The sequence below is a fragment of the Gallus gallus genome, chromosome 3 (assembly GCF_016699485.2).
Source record: "Gallus gallus isolate bGalGal1 chromosome 3, bGalGal1.mat.broiler.GRCg7b, whole genome shotgun sequence".
NCBI classification, from domain to species: domain Eukaryota; kingdom Metazoa; phylum Chordata; class Aves; order Galliformes; family Phasianidae; genus Gallus; species Gallus gallus.
Genome location: NC_052534.1, coordinates 57,176,317 through 57,203,016, shown reverse-complemented (window position 1 = coordinate 57,203,016; position 26,700 = coordinate 57,176,317). Strand labels below are relative to the sequence as shown.

Here is a 26,700-nt window from a genome sequence, read left to right as displayed (position 1 = left end):
AAGAGGAAACACATTAATACTGCCCCCTCCATTATTATTTTTCCATCTTATTTCTTGACTTGTTCCAGTAGCATAAGATATAAATAGACTGATCCTTCCCTCACACTGGTAATATCATTTGTTTACAAATAGGGAATGCATGCTTTTCACTGGCTTTCCCCTGTTGAAACCAGCACAAGTGCTAACTCCACCTCTCGTGTCTGCAACATGCACTCAGTCTAATGGAAACCTGCATGTTTCCACGTTACATGCACTTGCACCACTTAGTGAGTAAAACACGTTGATTACCAGTAATATTTCAACCTGATCAATGTAGTCTCAAAAGAAAACAGAACCTAGAAATGTCTTCTCAAATTGTGAAAGCATGCTGCCAAATTTGATGCACATCAGGGAAGTGTTTTGTAAAGACAAAACAGCAGAACTGAAAGTCTGTCATCTTTTATTTATTTTAAGTTACAGCTCAAATGAACTATTATAAAAAGCTGGAAATGTGGTAGCAAATCTGACTGCAAAAAATTAAAATCATTTACTTATGGCGAGCTTATTAAGCAACATATGGAAAGCATGGCAGATACATTTTGTCTAGATGAAATAACAGATTATTCTAAATAAATAGATAAATCAGTGTCTCACCAGACTCTGGTCCAGCAAATTGAAGAAACAAATCTATCACATGATATTTGGAGAGTAAAGCTGCTAATTTCAGATTTTACGCATTGGTAATAGATGAAAGTAGTGATGCTGCAGATACAACTCAACTTACCATTTTTATTATACTAGTTTTCAATACAGCTAATGTCACTGAAGAAATGGCTTCTATGGTATCATTAAAAGACAACTAGAATTAGATTTGTATCGAAGTCATAAAAATTAGATTAAAGTGATTTTCTTTAGCCTTGGTCAACATATCTGCTATAGCTACTGATGGTGCCCCGGGGATGGTTGGTAAAAAAAAAAAGAGGTACGTATAAAATTAATAGAAAATGCAATTGTCACCAGCAATTCACATTTAACGAAATATCACTGCATTGCATATCAAGCTTTAGAACTGGATAATATTATTCAAACTGTCAACGCTGTGAATTTCATGAAGTCCGAAGGGTTGAATCACGCCCAATTCCATGAGTTCTTTAAAAGTATGCATGCTCATTATGTGGTTGTCATCTACTTTCCTAGAGGAAGGTGGGTAAAAATGAAAAGAGATATTATAACTTGAAAGATGAAATCAAGTTGCTCACAGAATTGAAAGGAAAACTCGTACTAGAATATGAAGATTAAAAATGAGTCACAGATTTAGCACTTTTGTTAGATTTGATTGCTCTTCTGAATTAGAGAAACACGTGCCTTCAAGGTGGATAAAAATCAACTTACCTGTGCTATGCTTCAAACAATAATAGTATTCAAAATGAAACTTACATTATGGCAAGCTCATGTTATGGCAAATAATTATATGCATTTTGATACCTTGGTGTAGCAGAAATGCTAAGTCGCAACCTGAAAAAGTGATTGAGCACCTGGTAAGAAGGCAGGGCCAACCCAGGGCTGCTCAGCTGCACGCAATGCATCTGAGTGACTGGAAGGGGTGGAACCAGGATCCACACCTTCCCAGACCTCAGTTTAAAGGTTGGCAGTGGAGACAAGGCTATCTTGAAGATCCCTGTGTGCCTGAGGCCTTCTGAAGGTAAGTAAATCTTCCTTCATTTCTGCATCCACAGCTGCTGTGTTTGGGTTTGTTCTCATTTGCTGCAGCCAAAGACTTTGCCACCCTACTATTATTGCTATACTTTCCATCACATTATAGCATTACAACTGGTTAAACAGTTCTGTGAACAGTAAAAACAAACCCACTAAACTTTGCTTTCAGTTTTGAAAAAAGGAATTTAAAAAATGTTTCAGACTGCTGAAACAAATCTATTTTTTGCTATATATTCGCAACTCCATTTTCAAACACATTCCTTGTATAATTTCAAATGGAACGTGTAGAGCTGCAATCAGATATTCAACTCATAAAATGGATTATGTCTCTTCGTGTTGGCAGATTCGGTTCATGGGGTACCGCCATCATTAAGTGTTTTCCTGCAATCTCACCTATCTCTACATTTACACACCACTCAATACTTGAAGCAAAATGAATGTGTAGTTCTTCTGCAAATCAAAACACCACATTTCTTATGCCAGTTAAAAGAAGAATGGATTTTATACTGCATGCACCTAGAAAATATGCTGTAACACCTGGGAAAAAATTGTCAAGAAGCAAAATACGCATTACCAGCTTGTATTACCCCATGCTAAGATGTACAGGTAAGCCTATTAATGAGTCTATATAGAAGACAGACATATCATAAAGACATTCAGATGGAAATGATAATCCATAATTATTTTTGAGTACGAAGTTCTACAATACTGCCATGGGAAACAGACTCCTTAAAATTCCCCAAGGCAAAACAACAGTGCTGTTTTAAGCTATGATATCTAGTCTTCACCACTTGCAACACACTCTTCTCACTTCAGTTTCAGTAATCACAAGTATGTCACAGCTAAATATCTAATATAAATCAGAGCTTTAGAAATACAGAATGCATTTCCAGAGCTATTTTTTCCTAACAGAATTACACTACAGTCCTGTATAGGGATTTGGTTTCTGCCCAAATCAACTGGAAACTAACATAACCAATTTACTATAAATATTTCCAGGGAGGCTGAAGAAAGGGAATTCAGTTCTTTTTCTGTGCATCATAACATACATCCCTATTGGTGCTTGCAAGGCATTCAATAATTGGAAGAAAATGACATAAACACACTTAAAACAGGTAATCAAATATGACAGTGGTATAAGTTGCCAAATTTCTCTGCTCTACACTCTCAAGTCTCATTCTGGAAAATGTGGATGGACTACGTTCTCGATTAATATTTCAGAAGCCCTCTGAGTCCCATAACTGAAGAGATTGCAGGTAAATCCAATGTTGGATTTCATTTTCATGGGGAATCTCCTCCGGAATGATCCCCTGATGAATAGAGATGAAAGTGGAAGGCCTAATTACCTCTGAAAGAACCTGCCTGACAAAAAATCCAAGGCAAGGCATATCTAGAAGAAAAAGGATTCTATGCTCTGTCAGCACTGTCAGTGACCTCCTTTAAACTGTCTCGGATGGGATGAATAGCATAAATCACCAATCTATTTTGACTGCTCAATCTGAGCCAGGTTTTAAGCAGCATGCTGCACTGCACAGGCTACATTAATCTGTCTACAAACCAAAACACACAGAGCTGCATCTGCTCCTGCCTGTCAACAAAGAATAGTCCTCATCTTCCTGAAAATCAAGGACTACCTTTATTTGAGAAGGAACACTTCCAGTTCAAAGAATGACTTCAGAAGTTTCAGGGAAAATATACACTGTGTTATTCAACTCAGTGCTGGCTTTGTTTGCAGACCTCATGCAGAGGTGGTAGAAATATCACATTCTTTCTCTCTCAGTTTTGACCATGAAACTATCTTAAGAATTGGCTCTGACTAATCCTTAGCATATCCTTTAGTAAAAGAAAATAAACCCAGCAGGAACAAAAAACCAATTATCAAAAGAAAAAAAACTGTAACAGAAGAGATGCCATTTGTCTTTTCACTAATTCCTAGTATTACAAGACTGTGGAAAAAGAAAGAATACCGAGGTCAGTTGGAAGCTGCAATATTTCTACATCTTAGCATTTAATCCCTTCAGGAAACTCAGCAAGAAGAGAAATGCAGACAAACTTTAAGAAGCTGTGCTGGAGCAAGTTTTTCTTCCTCTAGTTTTGAGTGTTTTGTAGACAGCAATCCAAGAAAAGCTCTTAATGTTTAAAAATTAAGTAGATGGGAAAATAGCTAATATTTATAAGTTCATAAGCTGTTTATATAGAAAAGTGTTATTTCTTAACAAAATTGCTTATCGCAATTTTTAGGTTGCTCTTGTAACAGAACCTCAACAGATCTGACAGCTGATTTTAAGTTATCTTCAAATTCATTAGTGATGTGACCAAAAGCTTCTGTAAAGCCACTTCTCCTTTGAAAAGAAAGCGGAGAGTTGTCACATAAGATATCTGGAAAGCCCTTCCAAAGTATTGCAGTCTAATCTTTCAAAACTAAATGCTTGTTGGTTTTTGTTCCCATCCCATAAAGGAAAACCAAAACCCATGAAGTTCAATACATGGTAAAGCAACAAAAACTTCAAGGTTAGATGCCAACTTTATTTTCTAAATAGAACTAGGACTACTAACTGAAACTATTTATTGTTGTATTTCTTAAAGACAGGTATTACAATGTTAGTTACCTTATTTTTCAACTAACAGCCTTGTAGCCAGCATGCCTTGACTACATCCATCATTGAAGGCAAGTATATTCTGTAAAAGAACATTATTGCTCAGGACTGGCTACACACTGTCCCTTGATTTCAGTGGGTTGGCAGTAATGCTCCAATCAAACATATATGCAGACATTTGTACAAGTGTTTTATGATTTTATTCCTTCTCAATGACCATCAATAGATTTCAGCAGAACACAACACCAGTATTACTTTTGGTATTTCTTTTGTGATTATCAATTATTCACACATTTAAGTTATTCTATACATTAATTTTGGATTCATTTAATGATATTCAATGATAACAATCTTTCATTTGGGATTGTGTCTCCTACTATTAAGATGGAAGTTGAAATTTCTTTTCTAAGTGTAGCATAGAACACAAAAACTACACCACTGAGGTAAAAGTTTTGGAAATACATGGTTTGATTAGAAACACATATAGAAAGTGGATTACTCATCCTCAAATCTGATTTTAAAAGTAACAATCCTAGCTATAAAACAGTGACAGGCTTTTTAATTTAAGAGAGACAGGCCCAGCTGCTTACCAGACTGAGGACAGTATTCCTTCTTGTGAATTGGCAACACATGGGTCCACACTATCAGTTAACATGCTTGTATACTGACCAACAAGAGATTAAGTCAAGACGAATTAACTAGTTTTTGATAGAAGTCACAGGTCAGAAACCTTAAACTATTATGCGACACCTTTAAAATTGTCTTCCCTCCACTTCTCAGCATACTTTTACAATATTAACACTGAAAATGCTGATGGTATTTTAATAGACAGTCATTTACAGTAAACAAAGCTCCAAATTCTTTTCCCTTCTACTCCCTAGTCTCTTGCACATCCATTACACAATTTCATTGATCCCCTCCTGCTTTGACACTACTCTAACAGAAGGTCACCCTATTATGAAGGATAAGTGTAGGAAGTTGGAGTGTTACAGATTCTACCAGGATTGGTAGAAGTTTGACACAGGATAAGTTTACTAGTACAGATCCACTAACATAATTTTAAGCCATCAGTCTTCTGAATTTAGGTTTTCAATTCTGAAAATTAGTAGGGTAGAGTTTCAGTAAAGCTTTTTACTTTTTTTTTTCCTAGTTTGTATCCTTCTTGCAAATATCATTTCAGGATATTGAGCCCTCCAAAGAAGCTTTTCATACAAAGTCTGCAGTTGAATAGCATATGAGTAAGACAGGAACAGTTTCGTCCATGAGCATTTCAAAACATATGTGGTAGTTCCATCCTGCCAAGAGACTTCACAACCTGGTGATGCCCCTTTAAGCTGGATGAACTCTGAATGACAACCAAACAAGTCTTTACTATAAGCTGGTGTTTTTCTCAACCTTGCATCACCCATGAAGATTTATTTTTCCCCTACAAAGCAAACAGATAACAGCTAAAAGAACCAACCAAGCCATTCCAGCACCCTGCATAGTGCAGATGACTACACGTTATTCCTTGTTTACTAGGAATGTGCAAGACATTTCAATATCTCCCATCAGCTGTATCAAAATATATCTCAAGATCATCAGATAACATTAAACATTTTAGACAAAGATGTATTAGACAAGGTGAAACTTTTCTCCTTATTATATCTTTCCTCCACTTAGGTTACTTACTTCAGTATCTTGACATACTGACTCTAATACAACCATTCACAAGACTGGCAGACCAAAGTTCTCTACTTCAGTGCTTCATTTTTACTGCAGGAAGTGAAAGGCCAAGTGTCACAAGGGAATGGAGGCTGGCATGCAGACAAGCTAGTACATGGGGTGCTGTGCCAGACCAAACAGGCTGACCTCAAGCAGCAACCAGCAATATTGTTTTGTATTGCATACTTCTATGAGCCACGTTATTTGCCTTTGTCTGAATTTAATGCAGAGCCATAAAATGTAATCATTTTAGGAGGGAGATCTCATATCAGTCTGCATAAGATAGAGTATGTGAAAATAATAATACACAAAGTTTAGTAAACATATTAAGCCTGACACGTAAGTAGGATCTACAAGGATGGCAGCTATAGACCTGCTAAAAAGTGAGCTGTATGTAATACACCGATTCACCCTGACAGAAAATACAGTGGAAGAGAGATTAAGTAAGGAGTCCTTTCAATATCTGCATCATTTTCAGGCAGAAATGCATTCATTCAGACAGTGTTTCATTTTTCCCCTCTCTCCATTTTCTTAAATTAAAAAAGCAGACATGACAGGAGAACACATAAGAAAGATAGGAATTTATAAATGCCTATTGAGAACATCATCTAAGTCACATCTGTGCTGATAACATTGCTCTAAGTATCAGACAACTGACATGTCTACACCCTCACTCACATACTCAGTACTAAGAGAATACAATATGTATTTTTTTAAACTTTGCACAGAATTCCATTTGCCATGTATTCACAGGTTGATGGCAAAAAGATTTAAAAAACCTAGGAAACAAAGGAATTAATGGTATCTATCATGCTTCTGTTGAAGCAAAACATAGACTACTACAATACTGAATATTAAATATACTCAAAGATGGTTGTTAAGTAGACCAGGCTAATCTTCGGCTATATGCATTCAGAGGATGAGGCTATGCAGAAACATGAAAATTTTGCAGAATGCCTCATTTTCTGTAGTAAGACTGGTACGCTCAGCTTCTTTGGTATTTCACTTCACCATGAGAAATTTTAATAGCAAGATCAAGTCAGTCACAGTCTACAGACAAAACATTCATTGTTAAAGAACAGCATAAGTTACTGTAGAAATCTTGGGCATTAAATAAAGGACTGCCATATCCTGTAAATTAAAATACAAAAAAAGGCCTCTAGAAGCCTATTACAGTTTCTTCTCCACTAGCTGTCACAAAAATAATACTATTTTTTTTAATTTTTAACTTAAATACAAACACTATTTGTACAAAGAAAATTTTGGAACTAGAAATAGCTCAGATTCTCATACCATTGGATGAGTCTTCCATCTCACATGCCCTCTGAAACTATACAGTAACATAGGAGAACACTAACAGTGGAAAGATGTTGTAAAAGGCTTAACTGAGAAATTATGACGCATGGATGAATGGGTCTGAACTTGTATTTAATACAGTCAGTCCAGAAATAGAATGTTTTCCCACAAAACGAATGAATGAGATTTTGAAGCCGCTTTCCAAGAAGAGTACTAAGATGGAAAACTAAACCGACCTTAGAGTGGCACTTGCAAAGGTCTTGAAACAGACTTGATGATGACCCAGGAACCTATTTCAATCTTAACAGCTAACAATTCAGACATCGTAACTCCCACCAAAACTGAAAGTAGCACTCTGTCAGCACGCATTGCTGTCACTATTGCTCAACATCTCCTTTGACTCTTTTAGAATAGGAGCACAAAAACTTAATGTACTCTGCAGCTTTGAACAGACAACTTTGTAGCCATTCAAAGAATGTGTTCTGCAATCTCTCATAATTTAATCACTGTCAGTCATAATAGCCTATTGTGAAAAAATAATCCACTCATTTATTTTATCATCAGTGCACTCAGGCATGGTCAATTTATGAGCAACACAGTCACATGCATCAGCCACGAGAGATCCATTACAGAGCTGCTGGAAAGTTTGCTTCACAAGCAAGTTGCTTTTTTCCCCAGTTATCCATAGGCTGAGTCTACAAGTCTCAGTCTGTCATGCTATTCTCAAAGGACAAACAAAGGGAAGCCTTTAAGCTATAGTCCTACTATTTACTTCAACATATACTTAGCCAATAGGCTAATTAACTTGTAATTCAATGTTAAAATTTGAATTACAACAACAATAACAATGTCCTTCAAGTCAGGTGGTCATGGAAGAAAATGACATCTTATCACAGTAGATCCCATGATGCAGGACAACTAATACAAGCAGCACAGCTGCTCATGCTAAAAGACCAGAAGTCATTACAAGTGTAGGAGTTGCTGGGAGATACAGAAGCTACAGTAAGGCCTGGAAGTTGTAAGGCCATGCAACTGTCAGAAGCTGCAAAACAGCAAGCCAGATCAATACAACTGCACGCATTTCGCAAGCCCTACCTACACAATCAAGTTAGTGAAAGCATGCAAGTAATATCAGTAGTAGCTATGAGAAAGATAGCACTAAAAGACCGAGACTTGGCTAATCAAGAAATCTTTAGGTATGAGCAGTGGCCAAAAGATTGAAGATTTCTATATCATCTATATAGATGAGAGCAACATCCACATACATCTTTTAAATTCATATATATAAGAGGGCTTGCACATATGCATGTTGCTGCATTCTCTCTCTCTCTCTCTCTCTCAATGGCTCCACAGGAAATAGCCTCCTACATGAGGCTTCATATAAATTCCAGTCTACTATAGCTAATATTAAAGAGGAAAAATCATACTACAAACATAGGTGTTATGATCGGTAAGTTTTATCCAATAATTGTTGAAACTCAATTATTGAAGAGAAATATTTGGCATACAGTAAATAATGTACACCTGCCTCTTTTAGTGCCATATGCATAATACCTATGCAGTACCCCACTCCTTACGGTTCCTTTGTTCATTCCATTTTTATAAAGAGATTTTTCTCTACAAGCAATGCAATACAGCCATGCAGTTCTCACAGTATACAGGAATTATAGAAATACCTGATGTGGCCAGAAAAATAATTCCAGACCAAATCAGAAGTTTCTTGTTTAGAGAAATAAGGTATGAATGTGAGTTAGAGTACAATTAATCCTCCATATGGAGGCATAATCCAAAGTTATTAAAATAATACAATGCAATCCAGTTAATTAATAGACCCAACACACTGGGTAGCTACTTAGGTAATTTTCATCTTGAAGTATACTTGTGGCTATTAGGAAAAAAAACTATACTGCTTTTAACTTATAAACATTCATTGTGACTAATGACTTCCAGAAGAAATCCAGTGTACCAGAGATGCCTAATAAAGTATATATGCATAAGAACTGTAGCATCACGTTTCGTCCTGCATTTAAAGATATTTTAGTTTATTCTCTAGAAGTGTTTGATTTCACGAAATAACTTGTTCAATTAACTGAAAGAAATGTACTTTGAGTTATTTCTTTGTAAGTGAAAAAGACTACGACAAAAAGAAGACTAATACAGCTACAAATACTATTCAGCCTTCAGGTTTCAAAGCAGTAACACAACTATCTGAAGTTGTTTTAATTCAAGCCAATGCTTTCTACAGGGAAGTTTTTCAGGCTCCAAGGGTTGCTGCTGTTAATTTTTTCTTTTAAATAAGTCAATGAGAAGTAATTTTTCAATCAGCACTCAATTTTAAAGTCTGACAAGAACTCAAAAGACTGCAAACAAAAGCTGGAGCTTACTATCCAATTAGGTCAGCCACACTAGCAAACACACTAAGACTGTCATGGTTAGAGTCTCTAATTCAGAAGCACACATTTGGGACTAATGCATTGAAAGTGCATGCAATTCTGCCACTTTCTAGACTAATAGAATTGAATTCTGAAGAAAGCAAAAGAATGTGAGAAAAAAAGCCAACCAAAAGCAAGCAGCAAGTATCCACAAAATTCAGCTATCAGGTTTCTCTTCTAAAACAGCATCTCTAAGAAAAATGAAAACCTTGATTTTGCACCACTGCTACTTCTCTGATCTAGAAGGTTTTTTTGTGTCAGAAAGGAACACTAGCAGCCAGATTCTGTACCTCACTACATACCCCCTATTTAATATATCAACTATAAACTCCCGGTTCTTACTTCCATAGAAGCCTTAAGTCTCAGAATTAAATCTTACATTTATTGTCATTTGTCAGAAATGCCTCTGTCAAACTTGAGTCAAAATCTACAGTTTTTATAAGACTGCTAAAAGCCCAACTCCAATGCGCTATTTGAGCAGTGCAGCACAGTCACAGGCTATGCAATGTATTGAGCTATGCAAGGCAGTAAAAACATTTCATAGAAGCAGAGCACTCAAGAAAATGGTAGTCTATCTTGGATCACACTGCACCTTACTTCACTGAGAATGATTCTGCAATATGCCTAACCCGAGGTTGCCTTTGAAACATTCTGAAGTAAATATAATTAGAGTTTCAGGTACGTGGTATTGTTAAAACTGAGAAGTATCTTTTTATGGCACTACATGCACCAGAAATTACAGTTACATTCCAGAATTCATTATCAGGACAACCTTAAAACTTACATATTTGCAGCGTCACAAACATTATAAAAAAAACTCTTCAGATGGTTATACTACAGAACAAGTAGAAAACTGTTTAAAAGATGAACATTCAGGCTCTCCAAAAATACTGGGAAGGGCAAGTTTAACAAGTACAATTTTGTTCTTAGTAGCAGGTCAGTTTTCTGTTGTCAAGACTCCCCCATCATTCCAGTATTAAACAAATTCTACTTTTACTTTTTTAAAAACCAAAGTTTGTGCTAGTTAACATTTCTTTGATTTATGAAGTAGTTGTTGAATGAGGACTTCTCAAAATAGTGTATTTTCTGCACACTTGATTTACTGGTTTGGCTAGTTCATCTGATTTCAACAGCAAGCTAGAACACTTTCATAGGTCAAACACCACATTTTTCAAATTACCTTAGCTTTAAGTTTTATACACATTATTGAAACATCAAACCTTTTCAACATTCTTTCTACCTTTTCTCCCATTTCTAGCATCTTTGTTTCCTATTAACTTTCGGCATATAAAGAAAAACAGGCCTATCAGAAGGGATGCATGATATTACTTGCTATAAATACATTTTCTAGAAGTCACAAAGAGACTTAAAAATCTGTGCATCAGCTATATTTAAAATTTGTCTACCCTGTTAAGACACCAGTCACATGAGTAAAGACTATTAACCATTCAACCCATTTGCTGGCTTAGGGACAGAGCAGCACACAAAGGGACAGAGGGAGGACAGAACAATTTAGGGACTCAGCAGGGCTGATAAGATGCAACTTTTTCCAGTCCAATTTCTTTTCACAAACAGCACAAACTCTACCTTCCATCCTTCATCCAACAGCTCAGGAGTCCCAGTGACTTTCCCAGCCTCGCTGCACAGTGACCCTTGTCCTGCTGCCTTCAAACTGCGCTCCTGGTTCCTCTCTGCTCTAATTTCCAACCTACCATAGAAGTCCACCCATTTTCAGCCAGGAGAAAATAAACAGGTGATGATACTGCAGGAACCAGGCTTTCCTAGCTTGCCTCCACCTCTCAATACAGATCTATTGCAAAGATATGCTACTACCTTACTCTCTGCTACCATCATAAAAGCAAGCACAAGATAGGGCAAGATAGATAGGCAGAATGGGCTACAAATGTCAGTCTCAGCGCTCTGGGCCATTAAAACTGGCAAGGCACGGAATCTCTACCCCAAGAAACACTTCCTTCTATTTCAGGCTGCTGCTTAACTGACCTTACTAGCCCTCCAACCACAAATCAATTCCTGGACAAAAGACACTCAAGAAAAGCATATAACAAAGGCAATCTTGGTCTATACCATCTCCCTTCAAAAAACAAAGCCACAACTTTGTCTGCAGTATTAGTGTAAGACATTAAAAAAACCAGCTGCCTGGCCAACTTTTGTATAATCATTTCTATCAGCTTTCACTAAGGGGTTTACATTAAGCATGTAAGTTGAACTTTGTTTTTCCACACGGAAAGTAGAGAAGAAAAAAAATGTCAGTATAATACTACTTCTGAAACAAAACAAGTTTGTTTCCAGTTACACCTAAATTCAGGAGGTTCCAGTAAGATAATTCAGAGAAGCGCCTCAGGAAGCATTCCTCTTTGGCTTGGAATTACTATACAAGCCTACACTTTAAATTCTTCGTCCCTTTACAGCTACACTTCATTTGACTGAACAGCTGCCATCAGCTACTTGCATTCTATAGACACTTAGGCTATAAAATAGATATTTATTTTATGAAATCTGCATGTATGACACCTTCAATAACACTCTTGGTATCTGCAATACCTATCAGTTGCCAGCACTTCTCAGCCAGAGGCTCATTCTTAAGTGTTTAAGAACTATTCTTCACAATCTGACAGTCATTACTAGCTTCACAATTTACACAAAGCCTCAACTTCATCCAAACAGTGTTTAAAGCAACTAACTTCCAGGTGATCATAAGGAAGATGGAAAAATAAACTCTCCCCATTAACATTCACTGTATTTACAAGGACCAGTTTCTCCCAGCCAAAGACTCAATAAAAGATTTATAAGAACTGCCTTAACAGAAGCCTGTTGCAAAAGTGCTACTCTTTGTACTCTCATGAACTCCCGCCTATTAAGAAAGAAAACCTTTTGAGTGTATAACAGATCTGCTCCTAACAGAACTAACAGTTTCTTCACATTGTCAGCTGTGTTTCTTCAAGTAAATAACAGGTGAACTAAATATGTTGGGCTAAAGCACCTACCTCTTTCCTTCAAAAGGAAAAAATACGAATACCCTGTCTAAAGCAATGGTCAGCAATCATACCACAAAACCCAGAGGCTGAAATGTAGTATTGCAGTACAGTTCTTATACAGTATTTATAGTTCTTATGTAGTATTGTAGTATAGTTCTTGGTCTGAGTTGTCACTTTGGAAAGTGGCTTTTTGCAGCCAGCAAGACCATCGTACAAATGAAAACAAAGGGAAATCCAGATCTGCAATTAAAATAGAACTCCATAATATTTTGCCATTACTTCAATAAGGAGCGTAACAAGAATGAGCACTCTCAGCTAAGTGCTCCACACTTACCATTTCAACAGCCTTTCTGTTCAATGCTTTTGCAGATTAAGTCTTTATTGCCTTTATAGCACGAAAACAATATCCCCCTCCTGCTAATTAACATCATTGTAAAAGAATGAACTATATTACTACTTGCTTTAAGCAGTATCATAGTGCTGTACTTTTTGTCTTCACCTATGGCTACAACATGCTGTTACACACTGAGTCCTCAGAAATAAGATTCAGATTCCTTAATTCAAGAGACAGCTACAAGTATCAACATCAAGCTTTATAAGCTTTCTGACTCTACACAGAGGAAGTCTAGACTTATGAACATGTTCAGGAAGCAGCACAGACACAGCAGAGATGTTAAGTCAGTTTTCAGACTCCACACTAGATGAAAAGAAACACCTCTTTATCTTTAATGACTAAGCAGTATTCAAAAGCCTGACCCTTATAGGATATGAAACACTTTGCATATGATAGATATAATCAAGTCTACAGAATACTACGCAGTTATTTCAGCAGTACTGCTGGCAGCACTTCAGTGCTCTCTCTGAAGAAAAACAAACACATTATTCTATTAATCCAATTCCTTTGAAGAATAGCAAATAGCTCCTATATGCACAGTAATCAGTTTTTCCTCTTTGCAGCTGCAGCTTTCCTCGTTGCAAACTTAAAAAGCTACATTTTACATCAAATTGCAGACTAACAGACATGATAGAATTGAGCTGAGAGCACCCATAATTTGTTATTGTCAGACACTTCACACAACCAGATATGAAAATAGGGGAATTTGCATGTCAGAAAAAAAATATAATTTCGTATTAACCATGTATTATAAAAAGAATGTCAGTAGACAAGTTTCCTTTTCAAGACAAATCTATTCTAAACATATCCCTACTATTTGATGAATCTTACTCACTTAAAAAATTCTGCCTTAAACACAAACACCACATTTTAATCAAAAAGTATATTTAACTGCTACAGTCAAATAAGCGTTCCTTACACATTTGTCTCCAGTATTCCTAAAGAATTAACTTGACAAACAATATGTTCCTTTTAATATTAAAGATGCAATCAGAAATTTTATAACAAGTTTAAAGAAAAAGCAGTGCTTAAAAATAAAAGGTGGAAAGTTGTGTGCAATTCTGTGATCTGGTACTCTTCATTCCACTGAAGGATAATAAAATGCACCTGAGTTTTTAGAACATTCTATTTACAGAAAGAACAGTTCTATAAATTGAATATTCTTGAAAAACCTCAGACCTGTATTCTATTCGACTAACTTAGGACAGTATCACTTTAATGCAGTTTGATTATTTTATGCAACTTTAGACATCTGAATACATTAGCTTACATAAAATAACCTGTCCTTGTAGCTGTTATCCAGACTCGTAAAGCCTTCAACATAAATTCACAATTTGGAGTTCTTAGAAACTGCTCAAGAGGTACTAAGCTCTCCTGAAAACTCTCCTGAAACCAAAAGGATACTGGACATATAGTCCTTCCCTCTGAATTTTTCCCCATACAGTTCTATCAGCTCTTTTCCCTTGGCGGCACAGGTTGCCCAGAGAAGCTGTGGATGCCCCATCTTTGGAGGGGCCAGGCTGGATGAGGGTTTGGGCAGCCTGATCTGGTAGGAGGCAACCCCGCCCACAGCAGGGTGTTGGAAATGGGTGAGCTTTAAAGCTTCTCCCAACCAAAGCCATTCCATAATTCTGTGACATTTTCCTTCAAACTTCAGAAGTTTTATTTTCCTTAAAATAGCTGATCTACTTTAATAGCACATTCATCGCTATCACACAAAGTCAAAACAGAAAACATTTCTACGCTTAACTGCAGTTTCACCCCTGTTCTTGTCAAATGTTATTTTAAATGAGTTAGAAATAAGCACCTGATCACTGAGAACTGAAGTCCAATGCACAACATTTGGCCCCACAGAAGTTTTAGACATATGATTAGTATTTTTGTGAAATGAATACAGATACATTTTGCATTTGGTAAGCAAGAAAAGACTGCATACAAAACTTCTGGAATGCTTGTGTGGGCAATGTCATTTGTACTTCTGGAGGCTGGTGCACTCAGACAATGGTTTAAAGAGTATCTTTCAGATACAATTTGATTGCAGATGACTGGTTCCATTGCAACTGGCTTGGAACAAGCTCAATATTTAGGTAAATATTCACAGGATATTCAACTAGGATGCAGAGAGGTTTATTACCGCTGTAACTATCTTCACTCCTCCAGCTTTTCCTTACCCTCTCTCTCCTGCCCACTAGAAACAGAAAAACCACCAAGGAAACCAAGTAGTTTCCAACCCCACAGAACCTTCTCCCTGGCTGCAGGCAGGCACTGCGATTTATAATCTAAACTGTCTGGGACACAGGCTGCTGCTAGTGTTGCCTGCAATGTTGGCAAGCTGTTAAAGTTGCAAAGTGATGTACTCCTGCTTGCCAAACATAATCTCAATGCATACTTCCTGATAGGAAACCAATTTAATAAATATGAGACAGTTTCCTCTTCCCTTTGTTTAGAAACGTCTTCTTTCCCCACACACTTAAAGCTAGAGAAGAAATAGCACCACTTCTACACTTACAAGAAGTTCAAGTAGTTCTCTGCATGGAACACTTAGTTTCATTTGATCAATCATATTCCATATTTTCTTACCAATTCAGATGACCATCACTAGACCTTGGTTCCTAAAGAGTCTCTGTCTCCCACTGTTCATGAAACACTCCCAGACACATTTGACAGTTAAGTTTATTTGGTGAATACAGCCCCAGCTGTTGCCTGATTCATTTTGCTCTGAGATCTATTAGTAGGCCCTCTCTTCATCTAGAAGACAAAAGAAATACCTGTGAAGGACTGAGTTTTGTACTTGAGTCACAGCATGCACTTGGTTTGCAATAAACTTTCTCTTACCAGAGAAATAAAAACTAAATAACTGGATACATGCAGAATGGTGAATTTCTTCTAATGCTTGAAAAGATAGCAAAGATACTAAGAAGAACACATGGCTCTAGGAACCAAACAGCATGCAGCATTATAGCATAGCCCTGAGGCACGCACTTTGCTTCATTACTGTACCATGGCAGTGTTCTATGTAAAATATCTAATGTCTTATGAGCACCACTCATTCTAGAAAAACTACATCTGGGATTTCAAAAACAAACACTTAAGGAAATCCTGAAGGTACGTAATGATGAATTCAGAAATCTTATTGAAGACCAACTATGAAAGGGATATTAATAGCTATGTTAAAACACGGACTTGAAAATTTTCTCAAAATAATTAACTGGCTTCTACAGAAGAAAAACAGTTGACATCTAGGTCTAACAGAAGACTTGTCCACACTCTGAAACACGCACAGCTTAACTGTTACTAAGGCAATAATCATGACTGCATTTTCCCTATCTTACAACAACCTTTTACTGTTAACACTTTCTCCTATTAGGGAGAAAAAGGAGGAAATAAGACTTCTTAGTCATGCCAAGCTGACACAGATTTCAGTTGCTAAATAAGGTACATTCTGCTGAGTAAACTTAGAAGCTTACAGAAGTCAACAATGCATAAAGTTTGTATGGCAGCAATATTTGCCTGACAGCAAAATGAGGTCTACAATACTCAGCTTTAATAAAAGCATAACCACTCTTGGAGGAAGGAAAAGCAGGCAAATGGATAAACGATTTCACTGAAGGGAAAAAGTGGTAAAGTAATTCAGAAACCTCAGCTGAAACTGGAAAAATTAACATCTCCCAGTCTACAACTGCCATAAGTTTAACAACAGTGCTCACATGCAGAGTTTAAACTCCACCTGACATCTGCTCAAGACATAGCTGCACAAATAACAACCAAAGTAAAACAAAACAGAAGAAATCTCTTGCCTTTGCTTTAGAAGCTAAGTTGTGTAAGTTCTTATTTTTAACCATTGCTTTACAAGTTATGAGGTAGGTAAACTTTGTATACACACACACACCAAAGCAGACCCCATTTTCTGCACTGGTTCTCTTTTGACTAATCTTTCCCTACCCTATTACTACCATCTGTAATATCTTATACAAAACCTGCAAGCTGGACTTTAGAACCAAATACAAGCTATGTTCTTATAAGGAGTGCCAAGGTAATCATTGGCAAAATGTACACAGACCATACATGGCAGAGCATTCAACCAAATTGTAGGACCCTCTCCTATTCTTAACAGACACCTCTGGATTCTCTGTACCATTATTATTCTCTCTGCCATATTTTCTGGCATCATGTCTACGAATACACAACTTGCAGGTCCATTCAGCTTTATTGCTCCTCATACAGAAGAGATGTAGACCTACTGGAGCAAGCCCAGCAAAGATAGTTAAGACGCCTGAAGCATCTGACATCAAGAAAGGCTGAAAAAGCTAGGATTGTTTAGCCTGGGAATGACAAGGCTCAGAGCAGAGAATCTTGTTATAATGTATTACTATCTGACATAGTAGAGAAAACAGAGCCAGGATCTGCTCAGTGATACCTAGTAAAAATAAATAAAACAAGACAGTGGGCATTCCCCCCCCATCCCCCAAATTTTGACAGTCATCACATACTGTGAACAGGATGCCAAGAAAAGTTGTGCAGCCTTTTTTCTCAGAAATGTTCAAATCTGAGTGGACAAACGTCTGTGACCCCACTTTGAACAGGAAGGAAGGTTGACTGAACAATCTCCAGAGGTCTCTTCCAACTCCAATGATTCTATGATTCCTGGCACAAATAAAAGTGACTAATCTGGTTCTCTAAGGAAAGAATACGTAAAGTTAATAATGAGTGCTTTTATGTTTTCCTAAGACAAATGCCAAAACTACCACAAAAATAAAATTAGAATCCATACCTCAAAACCTAAGCAAACTGAGACCATGATACCCCAACCATCATCGGATTCTGCTTTATCACATTATGAAGTTTATTTGAAAACTGTTGAAGTTTGCAGAAACAAATCTAAATACATAAGTCAATTTCAGCTGATATTAGAGAGATAAGATCTCTAAATCCAGTTTATTCAGCCTGAATGACTCATCATGAGTTCTGCCTTCTGACTCTCCTCCTTATCCCACTACTGTTACACTCAAAATACAAAGTCAGTTGTGCACAAATGTAATTTTGTGCATTTAACTCAATCTTTCTAACTCAAATATGCAGACAAGGGATCATAAGAGCAAGAATGGAAGGCTGTAAAGCCCTGATTGCTGCAGGTGTTGAACTGATAACGCAGAAAGATGTATAAAAAAATACATTAAGATATTAGTTTGATAATTTTGCTTAGACATTTGTGATATTTTTGCAAATACATGAACTGAATTAGTTCACACTGATTATCTGTGTACCTCAGCTGTTGCAGCTGAGACAGCTTCAGATGGTCACTCTGGTATTTTGGCAGTAACTCCTCAGACTACAAATAACCCATGGCATAATTTCTATCCTACCCATTGCAAGGGCAAGAGAATTTGTTGCAGTTCACTTTATTGGGCATGGCGTCACACTAGACCACAAGTAGAGATCATAACCACTGTGTATGAAAACAATGAAGTGTCATATTCTGAATCAAAAGGTGACCTTTACCCACAGCTGGGCAGCCCATTGACTTCCAATCTTAGCACAAACAGGCAGTTTAAAAACCTGCAACAATAATTTAGGCATAGGTGTATCTTCACATGTAGACAGTGTGAACACTTCAGTCCTGCCCAGGGACTGACTATACCAACTTCTAGATCCTTTTATCTTGAACATACAAAGTTCAATAGGCTACGTTGAAAGTTTCTACTACAAATCTCTTCAGAGAAGTCCATTTGAAGCCCAAGTAGGTCTTTAGTTGCTTAATTCAGTTTCTTGCCTTAGAATAAAAGAGTTTCAAACAAAATTCTGTTGACTTTCTACAAGGAAGAGAGAAAAAGTAAAGAGTCTTTGGCATCCTGTTACAAGAACTCAGCAGATCTGATTTAGGACACTCATAATGGCATCTCAACCTTTTCTGAAAGGTCAGGAGATGCCTCATATTTAATGACACACTACTCTTCTAATGCTTACATAAGCTATGGAAAAAAAAAGATAAAATAGTCATATCACCAGAGAAAAACATATCAAAATCTTTTGATGCAGTCTCTGCATTTGTGGAAAAAAGAAATCACAGTTTTCACAAGAAGAAATCCCTCCCTAGAAAGCTACCTTCTACCTGCCTGTCAACTGCTGTATTTCACCATTCTCCCACATGAATGGCTGGTAGAGATTTTATCAAGTCATTAAGCCATTTTGATGAGACAACTTCCTTAAACTGAGAAGTCAAACAGCATAAAGGTACAATAAGAAAGATTAGTTCTGCTTGTTAATAAACCTGTTCTTTCTTATATGTAGGTTGCTCCAAAAATAATGCCTCCTATTTCTATGCAAACTACAACAGATAGAAAGAGCACAATAACACTATTTGATAGAGCAAGTTCTCAGCTATAAAACATTAGTTTTCAACAGTCACCACCACTAGTTATGCACTTTCACCAGCAATGAAAAGGAGCCTGCATGCTACGCTTGTAAAAATCTGTACCAGCAGAGGTGACCCAATGTCGCTACTGCTGAAATGCACCACCCACCACATTGTACTCACACACACCCTTTAGTTTCCATCAATGTTCAGCAAGCATCAATGAATGGGTGCCATTTTTTCCACATGGAGGGATTCAATGACACACCTTTGTTTCACATGCACTTCTTTGAGTGATGCCATTTTGTCACACTGCCCCTCTGCTGCCATCTGTCATACAGCAACAACATGTAATGGAGTATTAACACCACAGCACCAACAGCCACCTTTTGAAGCAGCTCTTGTGCATTCTTTTAATCACTAGCAACAGCGAGCAAAGATGTTGCTGGATCAGTTAGAAAACATCTACTCTGGTGACGTAAGTGGCTGGAGAGTAGAGGGCAGTCAGAAATGGAAAACTAGTGGAAGTCTATGCTATCACTTTTCCCTTTGCAGCAGCAAGTTATGTAGACAAATTCTGAGGGACAAGGCAGAGAGATCAAACTTGTACACAAAAACCTGCAAGTGCATTTAGAAAAATTGTATCCAATCAACAAAGCATATAACCAATTCAAGCAAGTAATTACAACCCAATAAGTAGATCAAACTAGAGAACTAAATATAAAACATACGCTCTCTTGGTTGAAAAGCACTGAGTTGCTGAGAAACCTTTCAGAATACTTTAGCCCTTTGCAGAATTGCCAGCCCTTCAGGGTATCAGCATCAAAACAGTTTTGTCATGTGAACAACTGCTTACTCTTGAGAAATAAGCATAGCCTATGGCAGTGGTTTCCAAGCAAGGAGACAGGTCAGTAAATTGCAAGGAGAACATACCTCAAAAGATAACAAGGCATCTTCCTTTCTTCTAGTAAGGTAAAGGGAACAACTGTTTTCAAAACAAAAGGTTGGAAGTATTGGACTAGAGCACATTCATCTTCACTTGATGTTGCAAGAGAAAAATCTTAATTGTCATCTTGTTGATGTAAGGCCTACCTTAGCTTATCTCATCTCATTTGCAGCAATATTATGTTGCCTATTTAGAGACAAAAGAATTCAGAGCTGGCTGCTACACTTTCAGACCTGAAAGTGATCACTTTCAGGTAAAGCAACAAGCAGCTTTCCATTCATGAGTAGCGTAGCATTTGAAAATCCCAACTGTGGATCAGGTAACATATTACTGCTCACAGCAGAGACAGAAAAGTTACACATACCTTTGCAGTGTGTAACCATCAGACCATTCAACTCATTACAAGTGTTTCTTTAGCTACAACTAGAAGAGAAAGTTGTCTTGAGTTCTGCTGCTGCTTTGGACTTTTGCAAACAACAGTAATGTTTACTTCAGAGTTAACACAAGGGATGACAAAAAACCCAACAAAAGACTAGAGAACAAAGGAAAACGCAGTGGGGAGAAGAGGGTTATGAAAGGCCTGGAGCTGAAAGGATGAAGGGGAGAGAATACAGAGAACCACACCTTTGGAGGATAAACTGAAATGGAGGGGCAGGAAAAGAAATTCAACTCAAAACAACACAGATAACCGCTGCAAATGAAAGGCCAGCTTCACTTAAAGACCTCCTGCATAACCTTCATATACACTACAGATATTCAGCCTTCTACTTTTAAGTTCCTACTCTTATTTTCAAGGTCACTTGATAGCAAGACTACAGTACTTGAACCATCCACGGACACTCGTATCACTACTTGAAGCTAAAATTCAATATTGATAAAAAATTACAATTCAGTTAGCAGGCAAATTTGCTGTTTCAGTGTTTTCATATGCAAAACAGATAATGATTAAAACTATAGCAGAGAACTCTACATGTTAAGCTCATCACACCAGACTTAAGGAGCAATGAATTCTAGTCAGGAGCATCTCAAGCAACTCCAGGTCCAACTCATTTCTTACAGGAGGCTATTTCCCTCTGTGCCTCTTCCCTCTGTGTGACATAGTTCATTCATTTCAGACTGATAGCACACAGCAAAAATATGCTTAAACAAAAGCCTGCAATTTTATGCTACTGAGAAGTAGAAACAATTACAACTTTATGCCTTAAAAAAACATGGCAAAATGTGGTTTGTCTTCTTACACAAAATAGACAACTTACTACTCAAACAGCTAGGGTATTCTACGTATGTCATTATTCATTACAGCAGCATCTTGCTGTTTTAATAAGAATATTAAGTACTCATGAAGCTTTGTTTTGACAGGCAGAGTTATGTCATGGTCCTGTTTCTCCTACATTTGAGGAAAAAGCCCACAAAAACACATACTGCAAAAGCAGCTTCCAACTCCGTAGAAAAATCAAGTAACCATTGTTCTGCTGTGTGGCAAACTTCAAAACACCAGAACACCAGGAAATTTAAGTAAGAGAATTTCCACACAATTATTCAAGTACCAGTTATACTCTTCAACTATCAGAGAACAGCTTTTAACTGAACACATCTAGGGAAAAAGCCTCAAACAAAAATCAAATGCATGAAATCAGACGTCCTTGTATCTGTGTAACAGAAGCTGACAACTTTAAGAGTAATATCATGAAACACCCTTGCAATGCCTAAATATATGGAAGCCCTCCTCCTCAAAGCAGGATGAGCTACTTTCAAGAATCAAAGTGCCATCTGACAGCAGGCTGATGCGCTCAGCATACAGTGCTGTCCCAGCCTTGTGCACTGGTTTCTGATAATTAAAAGAAAGTACTTTCCCTGTTATAGAAGTTGGAGTAGCACAAATCTTAGCACTCAAGCACATGAGCCCAGCTCGTTTTTATCATTGATCAAAATACTGCTGCTTCAACCCTGAAGTGGTAGTTCATCAAAAGCACAGGCCAATAGTGAAAGAATACGGTCAGAGCAGGGAATTGACCTCCAATATGAATATGCTAAGTAGTAAAAAAATAAATATGCATACATTTTTCTATGTCTTTTATAACAAGTTTTAAATCAACACCAGCTTCACATTAAACAGGCTACCTTTAAATTCTTAAATATATACATTAGCCATCTCTTCCAATGGTGACCCATGAAATACGCAAAAGAAAACTTTACAGTACTGCAATCAGATAATTTTTCTTAAGTTCCTGTACACTATGAACTCCAGGTAATTTGTCCACCCTATGTCTTGATGGCATTCGTTTCCCACTACAGTTGTCCCTGAATCACCAACTTCTTAGAACCCTGAGCCCAGATATTTCTCTTGAAGTTTCAATAAGTGAATCTAAAGAATAGCGCCTGCTAGGAACCAGCAGCCAGGAACAGCTCTTGTCCTCACTTCAGTGTTGCTCTAAGTGAAGCTAAGCAGTTTTGGATTGTTTGTTTTAAGCAAAGAAAAAAGTTGTATTAAATGGGATCTCAGAATGTAAATATGAAGTTTCTTAAATTTGAGTTGCAATCAGAATTAGAGTCCTTTTTACCAAGGCACATCTACAGACACACTGACAGTTATCTGAAACAAAGCTTCAGTCAAGAAAAAAAGTGAAAATCAGCCAGAGGAAAGGAGCATTCTTCCAGAAATGCCCAAGCTTTTACCCTCTTGACACAACCAAAGATCAGAACATACCCATTTTTAGTGTCTTGGACAGAAAAATTAACTGCCTGTGTATGGATCCTTCTGGCCAGCGTCCTCTACTGCTGTTTACCTTGGGAGCTGTACAAATAGAAACCCACTTAGAATTTGAAAACTAACACTTACAGAAAAGTCTCCTTAAGATAACTACATAAATGAAGTCATCAAATACTCAACAGGAAAGTCAAAAACCTGACTCCTTTTTAAAAGCAGTCGAACAAGAACATCCTTGTGAGCTTTTCAACAGAAAGAATTCATGCATTTTCCTTTGCAAGCAAAGATCATTCACAAGTAAAAGAAAGCAGATAGATTTCAATGTCAATAATTTAACATCTTAAAGTACAACATATTAGTCTTAATTTAAAAGCACACCTTTGCTGAGCAAATTAATCTTCTGACTCATTCAACAGTTCATATAGACACTGGTGTTTCAAGTGAGGTAATTAGGGCTCAGTGATTAAGTAGCTCAGCAAACATCATCTACTTCCACCTGGTCCCATTCTTAATTTTTGACACTGCACAAGGTATGCCCTGCCCTTTATCTAAGACATGCTGTGAACAGCACCAACAGATGGTGAATTCTACAGTAAACCAGCCATCTTCATAGCAGGCATTGCTCGATAACGGAAAGAAGCCCTAAAAACTAGAGAAAACTGAACAAAAGGTCTGCAAGATACAAAGAAGCTGACTTAAAAGTAACAAAAAGCACCTCTGCTGCCAACACATCAGGCACATGTTTTGTTTCTCACATAGCCTTTCAAAAAAAAAATCCATTCACTAGCAAGAAGTGAAAACACTTTTCATTCTTAGCACAATACTCAAAGTCTCACGATGCCTCAAGAGCCAAATCACTTAAGATTTCCACAAGTCAGCACCACAAGATACACTTCAGCTAATATATGTTTATTTTCCACTAGAGCTTCATTAGGCATTCTAAAATACAAGCAGCGGAAAGTCATGATACAGATGGAGACCAGAACTAAAGCAGCCTCTGGCATCATCCTTTGTATATAAGCTTTTCCTTCAGAAAGACTTGTCTGATGCTTAATACCTGGCCTCTAGCTAAGACAGAACATTTCTGTCAGAGCTTACGGTGGTCAAAGGATGAAAGTAAGATGTGCAGTTATACATCTGTTAGTTAACTTGCTAAAACAAGTACAGATATGCAGTGCTAAATAAGTTTCTGGCCTTAGCCCAATCAGGTCTTACGATTCGAGAAGATGCAATATCAAGTTACCTGTTACACATCATTCCTTAAAACTTGATATTCACTACATCACACTCATGCTCTCTTCAAGTCAAAACACTGTGGTCTCCTACACTGTTCCATAGTTAGATTTCATTTTGTTTGTACTACATTTTCAAGAATAAATCCCTCAGGCACTATAAGCCCTTCTACAGAGCCCTTTTTTTTTTTTTTTTTTTTAAACAGAGAATGCACCTTCTTTTCCTCAAGCGTTTTCTCATCTTCAACACAACACTGAAGTACTTCCAAATTCACTTCTGTAGTATCATTTCTGCTACAGTACAGGAACAAAATGCTGGCAATGTAAGCTTTTGCAACCCCCCTCCTCCCCACATTTTCCCTGGAGCATTCGGTCTATGTTGCAGGTCATAATTCTGTAGTTACTCCATGAAACATAAACAACATGTTTCTTCCTGGAATGACACTCCACTGAATTCAACCGTGACCAAAAAAAGGAATATTTTAGCGTGGCTTAGATGTTTCACCTTTTCTACAGAATGGAATCATAAAATAAAGATTGGGTATGAATCTCAAATGTGTGTTTTCCCCTTCAGATTGAAAATATGTCAATGTTTGGCAACATTTGGAAAAGAGTTACAATCTTGTCATATACTGCGCAAACAGCATACTTGGGTGCAGAGGGGAGGTTGTGGGAAGAGGATAGGAGAAAAAGATCTGTCAGCGCACAGCACTTAACCACCTCCACAAGTGATAACTGCATTCTATAAAACACACCCTCCAACATGAAAAAGCATTCTCTGAAAGCATGTCTAAACATCCAATAGCTTAAGTCAATGAGCAAGAGAGAATTAGAGGTCCACAAAAGGTTTAATACTAAAATCACTTGCAACTTGTCTTTGTGTTTTGTTTCTGTTTTTAAAAAAAGGGAGTGGATGAAATAGTAGTATTGATTTGTAGGAACCTCACGCTTGACCCAAGCAGCTGCCTGGGACCATTATGTAGCTAACCTCTTGTCAAAGACTGCTGCAGTACAGCAGCACTGACTATAAAGGGGACAAAGCAGCCTTAAGACCAAACAATAACTTAACCATAAAGTTTGTGCTAAGGCGTTCTTTGTGGCTCCAGCCCTACTCCCCCTCCAGACATGGGATTTGCTTCAGACTCATGGTCCAATAATGCAACAGCCTACCAGGAAAAGGACCCAAAACATCATACAAAAAAGTATCCGATTCTCTAAGAGAAGATCAATGATAAGCACGCTTAATATTTTGCCATTTTTAATTGAAAGACAACAGAACAGCAGCACTTACAGTATTAAGTAAAGCTTCAAAAGAAAGTAAAGCAGAGGATAGAAGGGCAAAAAAAACACTTTTCAAAGGAAACAAATAGCTAATTTCCAAGTAGTGTTTAAGAAGTAGAAAACACTGTATTTGAAAATTGAACATGAAATTTCAGCTCCTAAAACTGAAATCCATTCTGAAATGAGTTTGCTGTGTTTTTTGCAAGATAAACTCTATATATTCTAAAATATTTTATTGGTCAATGATTACTCTTGTGAGCAACTAAGAGCAGTAAGCTTCTGCATAAATGTGAAACAAGTGCTCATTTTTATCATCTGATTTCAATGTTGTTTTAGTTTTCAGAAGTAGGATACATACTGAGTCAAGAGTCAGTGTAAAAGTCCCCCTATTATCCAATTGAGAAGTTTGCAAGAAGAATATCTATTTTAAACCCCATACACAGGATAACAGAGCATTTCAAATTGGAAAAAGCTGTTGTAGTTTTCCATTGTGGTAAGAGATCACATCATACATTTTAAATATGCACTAAAAGAATGTTATTAAGAATACAAAAACTATGTTTCTAAAATGTTGTAGTCAAATTCTTATCCAGCCCACTACAAAGAATACCACATTTATACTCTGTACTTCTCAAGCCACAGTAATGGCATAGCCATAATTTCCAGTAAAATCTGGTGTTACATTTAGCTGTACAACACTACTAACTACAGGGTAATTTCAACAATAAATATTTGGTTACACTCTGCTTTGTCATCAGTGCAAGCAATTTAGCTGAAATTGATCACTCAGAATCCAAACTTCTCTTTTAGAGACTATTTTTATTTTCTGGTAACTGAAAATCTTTTCCTATAGAACATTTCTCCAGAAATAGTGCTTTGCAAACAGAAAACCACACAGACAATGTCAGAAGCAAAAGGGAAGATTCAAACCTAGAGCAGCAAGGCAATTCATAGTTCCTTTTAAACCGTCCTTAGCTAACCCTACATTAGTACTCAACGCCAAAGTCTAACAATGATCTCACAGAGCACACAGGCTGCATCACTTAATAACAATTAGGTAAATTAAAG

The 26,700-nt window shown here is 37.1% G+C and overlaps 1 protein-coding gene across 31 annotated transcripts in view; it reads right to left on the bottom strand.

Moving 5' to 3' along the window:
* Positions 1-26,700, bottom strand: part of EPB41L2 (erythrocyte membrane protein band 4.1 like 2) — a 104,530-nt gene that overhangs the window by 73,197 nt on the left and 4,633 nt on the right. For 2 of the 31 annotated variants that reach the window (XM_040697459.2, XM_040697460.2), the window contains exon 3: positions 15,695-15,862. The exons of 28 other annotated variants lie outside the window; for them this stretch is intronic. The gene's annotated coding sequence lies outside the window, so the exon portion shown is untranslated. Of the gene's footprint in view, positions 1-15,694; positions 15,863-23,119; positions 23,207-26,700 lie in introns of all 31 variants that reach the window. One more of the 31 variants, XM_040697479.2, reaches the window with a different exon arrangement.